Source organism: Chiloscyllium punctatum, chromosome 50, assembly GCF_047496795.1.
Source record: "Chiloscyllium punctatum isolate Juve2018m chromosome 50, sChiPun1.3, whole genome shotgun sequence".
NCBI lineage: Eukaryota > Metazoa > Chordata > Chondrichthyes > Orectolobiformes > Hemiscylliidae > Chiloscyllium > Chiloscyllium punctatum.
The window spans coordinates 54,980,822-54,988,425 of NC_092788.1; the positions used below are offsets into that span (position 1 = coordinate 54,980,822).

At 43.2% G+C, this 7,604-nt stretch overlaps 1 non-coding gene across 1 annotated transcript; it reads right to left on the minus strand.

The window, feature by feature from the left end:
• Window positions 1-5,871: 5,871 nt before the first annotated feature.
• On the minus strand, window positions 5,872-5,953 carry trnas-acu (transfer RNA serine (anticodon ACU)). The gene has a single exon. It is a non-coding gene; the product is annotated as a tRNA-Ser (tRNA).
• Window positions 5,954-7,604: the final 1,651 nt, after the last annotated feature.

Here is a 7,604-nt window from a genome sequence, read left to right on the forward strand (position 1 = left end):
GGCAGCAAGAACGAGGTGAGGCAGTATAAACTACAGAGTAATGGGGAAACAATGGGCAAGGAACCCTGGGACGGGAGGGGCTGAATGCTTCCTTTCTTTACTGTAACCAGACATTGGTGTTGAACTCAGAAATGGGACAACATCAGACAAGTCGGTGAAATCTTACTTTCTGCTTGTTTTCTCCCAAGGCCTGTGTCACACTAGGGGAAATGTGTCTGCGTGCTTCAGTCTATGGGTAAAAATGGGGTTCAGTTCCCATCTTAAACTTTAATCCCACTTATTATGTTTTACGAGATTAAAACGTTCCAGAGAATTTAGCATTCAGGTGAAACGTCAGAGTTCAAAAGGTTACAGACCAACTGCTGGGAAACAAGATGAAGGGACCCGGTTCTGTGCTGTAAACACTCCATAATTCAATCATTTTTGAGGGGAAACATATCTGCAGTGACATAATTCCAAAAACTGTGTTATGAAGAAACGGTGCAACGGCTTCTGCCCTCATCCCTGGTGGTCTAGTGGTTAGTATTCAGCGATTTAACTGAGTGGCCTGGGTTTCATTACCATTCAGGAAATCAGGACTTCTTGTTCCTGATGCAGAGAGCGCAGCTCTACCAGGAATCTGTTTCATGCCTTAGATCAGTCAAAACCCCAGCTCATCAAAGAAGTGAAAAGTGCCTTCCCTCTCTCTGCACAGTCAGACAGTTAATCCTTCATTCTCCTCTGATTCCACTTTCCAAAGAATTTCAAAATATTGTCAAAACTGAGTCTCAGCTATTTCTTTTCTGTCTTTTCATCCATCGGAGCTGCAGCGATTAAGTGCGTTGGTTTCTAAAAACGAAACGTCCCTATGAGCAATGTATTGGGCTATTCCAGGATTGCCTTCTCTGACGGCGCTGGGACATTACTGATGTTGTCTATGATATGGAAGTGCCAGTGTTTGAGTTGAGTAGACAAAGGTAAAAATTACACAATATCAGGGCAGAGTCCAGCAGGTTTATTTGGAAGCACTAAGTTCCAGGGAGCCGCTCCTTCATCAGGTGGTGTTTTTCTGCAGAAACTTGGTATGTGTGTCAATATGCGCGATCTTTTGGAAGATCATCTGGACTTTAACCGACCGTTCGTGGTGTCGACGGTACCCATGACGTGGAGGTGTTGGTGTTGGACTGGGGTGGATACATTTAATAATCACACAAAGCCATTTTAGATTCCAACAGTTGACAAACACCTGATGAAGAAGCAGTGCATGGAACACTGGTGCTTCCAAATACGTCTGTTCAATACAATCAGGTGCTCTGTGATTTTTACTCTGATAGCTCTTGGTAATGTTTAACTGATCGAAGACAGTGAAAGAACTTTCGTTCGTAGAGATGAAAATTTCAAATATTATCCACCTCAGCATAACAAAAGTGATGAGGTTGGATTTGTGATGAATCTCCACAATGCGCTTGCGCAATGTAAAAGTCGAACATCCAACTGCCTGATCCAGAGCCAGGTATAAGAATGGTTTTACCACTGACCAGATGCACAGCTGAAAGTTTACACGCTGCAGAGCTGTGGTGTTAACAAGGACATGAGCAATAACAGTAACAGTCACAAGGTGAACAAAGAACAAAGATAATCACCATCATTGATTCACTTCAAATTGTCCTCAAAACAACGAGCATTCACAATCTGATCAGCCAATCAATGAGGTCACTGCCGATCTTGGAAATTGCAACTGACTTTTCTGCGTTTTCACCATAATTTGAGGTAAATTCCAGCCTAATCATAACATCGCATATTCCCATTAATTTTTATCTTTAGATAACGTTAATGACCTGTCCGAATTTGCAGGAAATGAGTGAAAACGTCCTTCCGATGACATAATCCAGTGCAGAGTTGGCCAGAAATGAAAAGACAAAGACATGAAACATCACTCCCATTTTTCTCTGTACCAATGCGTTTTCCTGAGTTGAATATTTACAGGACTTGTCTTTACTATCTAAAGAATTAATTATTTTCCCGGGAAAGATTCTTCATAAATCAATTAACATCTGAGGTGTTGAAACATATTTTACTTTAGATTAAAATAGTTGAATATCCTTTTCCCCCAACCTAATGTCCCAATCCTTCCTCCTCTTCCATGTAAATACAAGCTGCTCCAGGTGCTGTTGGAGCTCCCAACCTGACGTTCCAATGCTCCTTGCTGCTCCATGTCAATAGAAGCTGCTCTTCTTGAGGTTGGAGCTCCCAGTTTGATGTCCCAATGCTCCCTGTTCCATGTCACTACCAGTGATGCAGTTGAGGTTAGACCTACCACTCTGATGTCCCAATGCTCCCAGCTGTTAAATGTCACTAAAAGCTGGTCCTTGTGAGGTTGGAGCTCCCAGTCTGATGTCCCAATGTTCCCTCCTCCATGTCAAGAGAAGCAGTCCAGTTGAGGTTGGGTGTATCACTCTGCTGTCCCAAAGCTCCCTGCTGCTACATGTCATTAAAAGCTGCTCCAGGTGAGAGTGGAACTCCCAGACGGATGTCGCAAAGCTTCTTGCGCCATGTCAACTGGAGCTGCTCCAAATGAGGTTAGATCTTGCATTCGGAGGTTCCAATGCTCCCTGTTGCTCCATGTCAACAGAAGCTGCTCCAGTTGTGTTTGGAACTCCCAGCCTGATGCCTCAATGCTCCCTGCTGCTCCATGTCAATGGAAGCTGCTCCAGGTCTGGTTGGAACTCCCAGACTGATGTCACAATACTCCCTGGTTCACGTCAAAAGACGCTGCTCCAAATGAAGTGGGAGCTCCCATCCCTGGCAGCTCACATACGTCTATACCATCATAGAAATACTGCCCACTGAACATCCCCACCACTGGACCCATTGGTGGAATATCCACATCATGAGAACCTAATATTATTTTTAGTCACCACCGAATCATTATTTCCAAAAGTCATTCTTTCTTAAACCTTATTTCGCATGTGCATACTGCAGTCAATCCGAAATAAGATAATGGTGCTAATTGATGTATGCTTAATAAAAATTACATCCTATTTTTCATGTTGAGTAACTGCGAGTTAGCAAGGACAATGTTTGTATTCAAATCACACGTTTATTCCAGGTGAGAGAATGTGGTTTGCATTATTTAAAATGAACTTGTTCACTGCGTAAAATGATCAAATAGATCTCAATTTCAAAACAACATTGGAAACGTTGTCATCCATCTTGAAATGTGGTGTCTTCTTCTTTCAACCAGACGGGTATTATATCGAAAAGTCTATTACTGATATGCGTACAGACACTTTAAATCGCAAGGATTGTGAAGGTTTGTAACTCAGGTTGAGGTTTAGGGTATAGGTTTGCTTGCGGAGCTGGAGGTTTGACATCCAGATGTTTCATTACCTGGCTAGGTAACACCATCAGTGGCGACCTCCATGTGAAGCGAAGCTGTTGTCTCTTGCTTTCTATTTATATCTTTCTCCTGGATGGGGTTCCTGCGGTTTGTGGTGATGTCATTTCCTGTTCGTTTTCTGCGGGGTTGACAGATGGCATGTAGATCTATGTGTTTGTTTATGGCGTTGTGGTTGGAGTGCCAGGCCTTTGGGAATTCTCTGGCATGTCTTTGCTTAGACTGTCCCAGGATCAAGGTTTTTCCCAAGTCGAACCGGACTACCAAAAATACATAAACCAGGAGCCCCCCTCAGACCCATAGTCTCATTACCCGGAACACCAACTTACAGGCGGGCCAAAGAACTACACGCAAGACTGAAATACCTCATAGAAGAGTCACAGCACTCCATCCACTCCACCCAGGAATTCCTAAAAAATATCAAAAACACCAAAATAGAGGAAGAAGAAGCAATGATCTCATTCGACATAACAGCACTGTTCACCTTCATCAACATCGACCTGGCAAAGGAAACACTTACCACACTTTTAGAAGAGACCATCACAGACACCAACCACCATCAATCACATTACCAACGAAAACATCATGAAGCTAGTGGACCTGTGCCTCACCACCCACCTCACTTTCAACAACATCGTCTACAAACAAACCAACGGCACACCCATGGAATCTCCGCTGTCAGGATTCATAGCAGAGGCGGTAATGCAAAGACGAGAACAAACAGCCCGACCAACAATCAAACCAAAAATCTGGGTCCGCTACGTAGATGGCACCTTTGTCATCACAAAACAAAACAAGATAGAAGAGACATTTGACATCATCAACAACACCTTCACAGGCATAAAGTTCACCAAGGAGGAAGAAACCGACAACAAACTCACATTCCTGAACGTCACAGTAGAAAGAAAGGACAACGGAGAACTACAAACCTAAGTATACAGAAAACCGACAAACACTGACCAAATACTTAACTACACCAGCAACCATCCCAACACACACAAACGAAGCTGTGTCAGAACACTATTCCAACGAGCCACCACACACTGCAGCACAGACGAACTTCGGAAAACAGAGGAGAACCACCTATACAACGTATTCGAGAAGAATAGATTCTCAAAAAATACAGTTCGCAGATTCCTCAAGAACAAACCACGACAAGCAGACCAAACACAGCCAGAAACCTTAACTACCTTACCATACATCGAAGAAGTTTCAGAAATGACAGCCAGACTATTCAGACCCCTCGGAATCCTAGTAGTACACAAATCCACCAACACTCTCAAACAAAAACTAACAAACTTAAAAGACACAGTTCAACCCATGGACAAAACCAACGTCATCTACAAGGTTCCATGCAAGGATTGCCACCAACACTACGTAAGACAAACAGGAAGAAAGTTAGCCACCAGGATATACGAACACCAGCTCGCCACAAAAAGACACGACCTTCTCTCCTTCGTAGCCCTACACACTGATTAAAAATACCACTATTTCGACTGGGACAACACATCTATCCTGGAACAGGCTAAGCAAAGACATGCCCGAGAATTCCTAGAGACCTGGCACTTCAACCACAATGCCATAAACAAACACTTAGATCTAGATGCCATCTATCAACCCATCAGAAAACGAACAGGAAATGACATCACCACAAACCCCAGGAACCCCATCGAGAAGAAAAATATAAATAGAAAGCAGGAGACAACGGCTTTGCTTCAATTGGAGGTCGCCACTGATGATGATGTTACCTAGCCAAGTAATGAAACGTCTGGATATCAAAGTTACAGCTCAGCGAAGCAACCCTCCACCCTACATTTTAAATCATTTTTCATGTTTATGTTCCATGAATCTGCGGTTAATGATCCACAGTTTAGTTTCAATCCCTATAGGTAACATGCTGATTTCTCCAGTTGTTCATAGTTCAATGTGATGCATCCAGTGTGTGCATAACGAGAGGGAGCTTGCTTCCCACATCTTGTGTTTATCTGTGCCTTATGTCCAGCATTCATCAACGGCGAGAGCAAGGGGCGAGGGCGAGACCAATGTGTAAGTCTCTCCGTGCCCATGCACGGCACCCACAGCGGCAATTCTCCACTGTGCATTTACAGCCAGTTCTCAGTGCCCCTACACCCACGCCCTGCCCCTTTTGAAATATCTCCATTATTTTGTGCTGTTTCGCTGTGCTCTTCTCACCAGGATGAATTACTTCCACTCAACTTCCTCCAGATTTCATCTGACAAAACATTCATTAAGATTCCCTTTGCATAAACATGCATTTCGCAGCTCTCATACGAAAAAACGTTAACAGCAGCTTGACTTGAAAAAGAAAATCGCGCTCCTTTTCATTATCCCAAAGCAAACTAGATTTCAATGCAGTTTAGTCAAACGGCGCAAACTATCCCTTGAGATTTTGTAATAGCGACAATGCATATAAACTGACCGTTGGAGTTCCAGTTTCAATGCGACAGCTGAAAAACCGCACTGTTGAAAGCCGTTGATGACAGTGGGACTCGAATCCACGCGTGCAGAGCACAATGGATTAGTAATCCATCGCCTTAACCTCTCGGCCACCACATCACAGATACTCAAAAAGCTCTGACCTTATGTATAATTGAATTTCGTAAATTATGCAGAGCAGCAGATATTTCTCCCTGGTGTTGGTGAAATGACAAATAATACAGTCCGGTTCCAAGACTATGGTCTGACCCCTGGGTTGTGGGGCAAGTGCACTCCCACTGTCACACTGTGCACACAGTGATCTGAACAAAAATGAGGAAATGACTATGTAACAAGGTCTGTTGAATTCTGTGAAATTTGAAGTCAACGGAATGAAGAACCCGAGACAGCAGGAGGTGTTCTTTCAATAAAGAGTTGGATAGAGCTCTTAAGGATAGTGGAATCAAGGGTTATGGGGATAAGGCAGGAACAGGATACTGACTGAGGATGTTCAGGGCATGACCATAATGAATGGTGGTGCTGGCTCGAAGGGCAGAATGGCCCACTCCTGCACCGACTGTCTATTGTCTATTAAATTGCCTGTGAGGAATTGTTTTCCAGACTGGAGGAGAGTGCATAGTGCTCAATGTCATTATTCCGAAGACCTAACTTCCACTCAGATGTTTTTGACACGCACTTGTGTACAGAACAGACAATTTCAAAATCCAAAATAAGGCTAAACTGACAATTGATCTCAACAATGCAAAAACCTTGATGCGTATCATTTTCCTGGGCGTGCGACACCAAGTCACTGTATGATCACAGCAACACAGTGAGCAAGTGTCAGAAGGAAAATGAGTGCAGTGCCAGAGCGCATGCGGGGAGCAGCACGTGACACACGGGGAAGTGCATTTCCCACAACAGGAACACTTCCCAAACAGCGGAATGCGGTGGAAGAATTCAGAGGGAGTTTGCACTATGAAATTCGATGCCAGAGACACAATGGAGATCTGTCATTGAGTCTGTTCAAGATGAAGATTTTAAGATTTCTACAGATGCAAAACAAAATAAAAAGCTCATGAGTTAATGAAGGCAAAAGATGAAATTGTACATTTCATCAATCTATCCATCTTTACAATGAGTACCTCACCACTTTCCTCACTCGGGGACAGAACCACTGTTGAAGATGATAATATAATCCCCGTTACTTGCCATGGAATCAGAGAAACTCGGTTTCCCAAACGTTAAGGTAAAACCAGGAATGTGGAGGTAAGCATTAATGTGTTGCTCCTGTGCTGAAGGTGACCAGTGCACGGTATCTCTGTTCCAGTATAGTGGGCTGTGCTGTGCCGAAGTTTTAATTTTGAGCCTCACATGGAGCAGCTTCAATTTGTCGTCGTGTTGAGGGGTACGGACAGAAGGTGATATTGAGCAAAGCCAAGTTTATGGGAAAATACCCGTGTTTGTGGATTGAGAAACAACCTTTTCTGGATAATGACTCCTTGATCAACAAACATACTGCAAGTATCTAAAACGTGAAGAGACTATGTGGAGAGAGAGCCGAAGGTGATTTTTCACCAGTTGGATAACGTTTCTCATGTGCACTATTTTAAATTCTGGGAAAATAGAAGTTGAACTGATTTCATGTTACACAGTTTTTTACAAACTCACAAAGGTTGCTGCAATAATAAAAAAAAAGAAATCACATAGGACCGTTTGAATATTGTATTGAACTGAATTTTGGTGTGAGCATATTTTATCTTAACTGGCGTGCTGCAGAGAAGTACAGAGG